Genomic DNA, 3,609 nt, shown 5'->3' on the forward strand with positions numbered 1-3,609 from the left:
AAAAAATGTTTGGAAATATGTTTAACTTTGATATAGTTTCAGGGTGCTCCTGACATCCATGTAAACTACTGACAATTTCTAGAACACTGTGAGAGACCAAATATGATCCTGGTCCAATTCATGTAGACCACTGACAATTTCTAGAACACTCTGAGAGACCAAGTATGATCCTGGTCCAATTGTGTAATGAATCCCAATGAGGGCAGCAAACACTTTTCAAGTAAGAGCTATTAATTATGGCTTTCCCCTACTCTAAGGTATTACAAGATACAGATTAAACAGGTTTCTCCCTCCTCCTCCTCCTCGTCCTCCTCATCCTCCTCCTCCTCCTCCTCCTCCTCCTCCTCCTCCTCCTCCTCCTCCTCCTCCTCCTTCTCCTCCTCCTCCTCATCCTCCTCCTCCTCCTCCTCCTCCTCCTCCTCCTCCTCCTCCTCCTCCATCTTCCTCTTCCACCTTTTTTCAGGCAACATTAGCAGGACACTGTACCATCAAACTTTCCTTTGGACTTACAGTCAGCGACATCCTTCTATACTTCCCCTTTAGCCTTGCAGCTTTATTGTTGCAAGTAAGGCTGCTTTTCACTATCACTCATTATTCCTTATCTTTCTCAGCTTCTTTGCCACATTTCCAATAGAGATGCCAGGGTTTGGGGATTTGATTATGAGGTGGCATTCCAAACAGAACAGGAAGAATCCAGATGGTGGCCTTTGGGTGGCTTTAGGCCCTTCTTGCCTCCCTTAGTTTGTCCATAATCCTTCATTTCCCCACCACAGCATACTTTCTTTGCCTTTGTCATTTCATCAAATTTAGACTCCTTTTTCACAGACATTGTCTTCTACCTCTCAGAGCATGTCTTGGAAAATTCTGCAAAACTGACAGGAATATCTTTTTATTTTCTTCTTATGTTCCTCTCTGTTTATCTGCACAAAGAAGGCAAAAGCAGACATCTTGCCCTTTAGTTTCTTGGGATCACCTATAGCCATCCTGACAGCATTGTTCATTAATTTCTGTGATTGGCTCTTTATGCCAAAATAGTGAAGGTTTCTAGGGAAGTTTTAGCTGCCCCATGTGTGCTGACTATATCCTACCCTTGAGCTAAAAGCAGTAAGAAATGGGAAACTAATACCATGATGCCATGTCATTTCCTTCATCCAAATGCCAGCATCTCTTCAGAATCTGCTGACATTCTGTTCACTCCTCAGAGCTTTGTATTTTCCAGTTTTTAATTTTTATCTGTGGGAGGACTTTTTAAAAATATTCTATATGATAAAAATTAGATTCAAAGAGGTAATATGACTTCTCTAAGGCCACAGAGTTGGTTTCAATTCTCAAGCCATGACCATACAAAAACAATCATGCAGATATTATCTTGCTTGATTCTAATCCAGAATTTCTTTGATCCCAGAATACTGTCATCTCAGACAATGTATCTTACCGAAAGTGGCCCCTCTCAGTTTCAGCCTACTCTAGAATAAAGTCTAAAGATGCCCAAATGGGTCAAGCTGCATTAAAAATACTTCTGTTTATTACCAAAGCTTAATTCAAAGTTTAAGTTACTACCATACTAGTTCCCAAACATGCAACCAACAATTAGTGGTCACCTAGATGAAGAGATGATAAGTCCAAGAGACAAATAACAACAAAAACAAACAAACCTTATATCAACCTCCTAATTTTAAAGAAATGTACTAGCCTATGAAAACCAGAAGTCTAGTAATCATTGCACATTATCATAGTGAGCAATTTATAGGCCTAATTATTTTATAATTGAAATCCTATATAATAAAAGGTAATATGCAAATTGACCCTAATGGCATAAGAGTGGGAATGACCAGTCCTGTGACGTGCACTGACCAGCTTAGGGGGCAAACACTCAACGCAGGAGCTTCCCCCTGGTGATCAGTGCACTTCCACAGGGGGAGTGCTGCTCAGTCAGAAGCCGGCTCATGGCTGTCCAGTGCAGCAGCAGTGGTGGGAGCCTCTCCCCTGAGGGCTCCCAGGCTGCCAGAGGGATTTCTGACTGCCAGCTTAGGCCTGATCCCCCGGGGAGTGGGCCTAAGCTGGCAGGTGGACATCCCCCGAGGACTCTTGGACTGCAAGAAAGCACAGATCGGCCTGAGGGATCCCCCCAGTGCACAGATTTTTGTGCACAGGGCCTCTAGTGTTATTTAAATCATCTCTCTAGGTTCAGGTAGCCCAATTATTTTATTTCCACAAAGACAGTTATTTCCATTTAGACTGTCAATATTCCATCAGATTGCATGTCTGAAAATTTAAGAAAAAAGAGACAGCAAAACAAAGTTTGTGAATCCAGTGAAAGGTGTATTGAATTCTAGGATAATAAAAAATAATAACCTTCTCCTTAATTTTTCTCTGTTTTCACAATGTTATGGGGCTGCAGTGAAGATACTATCATAATCCCCTTTAACCTTTGGTTTACTAGGAAAGGAATAAATGTCCCTGATAGTGGCATTAGCTATTTCATTACATGGGGAGTTAAGAATCTCTAGTACTTTTCATAGGGAGATAGCTCCTTGAATCTTCCTTCTTGGCTGGTTTCTTCCATTCTCTGAGCATCTGGTTATCAAGTGCATATTAGTTATTGGACTTAAATAACTAAGAGCTATGATGATGAAAGAATAATACATATCTCAAACCCTTGGGTGCCGGGAGCCGGTCTATGCTCGCTGTTTCAAGGGACCTGGCATATATGGCATACTGTTCTTAATATGTTTGCTCACCTTCTTGGCACTATGTGTTTTAACCAAGGCCTCTGAGAAAGGTTGTTTCCCCAGGTAGAGATTTTCCCCTGAAGTTAGGGAGGGAATAAAACCTCTTAACTAAGTGCCAGGCGGGTAATTAATCACTTTAACTATGAACAATCATGCTTAAGCTACATAATCTTTACTCCCTGGAATGGAGATAAGAAATGCCCTAACCTTTGGAATAGAGATTGATAGGATTGGAATCAACTGGTATAAATACAGATGTAACAAGACAGAACCAAGAAGACAGAACTTAGAAGACAGAACCTACACAGAACCTAGAGACAGAAGAACTTCGCTGGAGAGAACATGGCAAAAGATCCTGGACTGAACCTGACTACAGAAATTGGCAAGAGAACCTGACTAGAACCTGGTGACTGAACCTGGCTGGAGAACCTGGACCGAAGCTGGCTGGAGAACCTAGCGAGGGAACATGGCTACAGAACCTGGCTGGAGAACCTGGAGAACCTGGCTGGAGAACCTAGCAAGAGAACATGGACACAGAACCTGGCTGGAGATCCTAAGCAGAACCTCTCTGGAGATCCAGACCAGAACTTGGCTGGAGATCCTGGCTGGAGATCCTGGCTAGGCTGCTGATCAACTGAATGCTGTCTCCGTGTCATTCCTTCTTCCCTGACTCCATCCACACCTTTGGGGACCCCTGGACCTGCTCGGGCTGGACCCCGGCACTTGGGTTATACTGATCACTCTGTAAATTGCAGCCACTTAGAGGGATAAAGTAATAGGTCCCAGAACTTATAGACAATGGTATCTCTCTGAGAGTTAAATTATAAGGTTAGCACTTAGTGGATGAGTAAAGCTATCCTAAGGAAGAGCAAAACTA

At 42.6% G+C, this 3,609-nt stretch overlaps 1 pseudogene across 1 annotated transcript; it reads right to left on the reverse strand.

Annotated features, from left to right (window-relative positions):
- Positions 1 to 260: 260 nt before the first annotated feature.
- Positions 261 to 983, reverse strand: LOC308519010 (high mobility group protein B3-like; annotated as a pseudogene). The gene is made up of 2 exons: positions 482 to 983; positions 261 to 434 (listed from the first exon to the last, which is right to left on the reverse strand). The product of its transcript is annotated as a high mobility group protein B3-like (transcript).
- Positions 984 to 3,609: the final 2,626 nt, after the last annotated feature.

The sequence above is a fragment of the Myotis nattereri genome (genome assembly GCF_964212035.1).
Source record: "Myotis nattereri genome assembly, chromosome: 1".
NCBI lineage: Eukaryota > Metazoa > Chordata > Mammalia > Chiroptera > Vespertilionidae > Myotis > Myotis nattereri.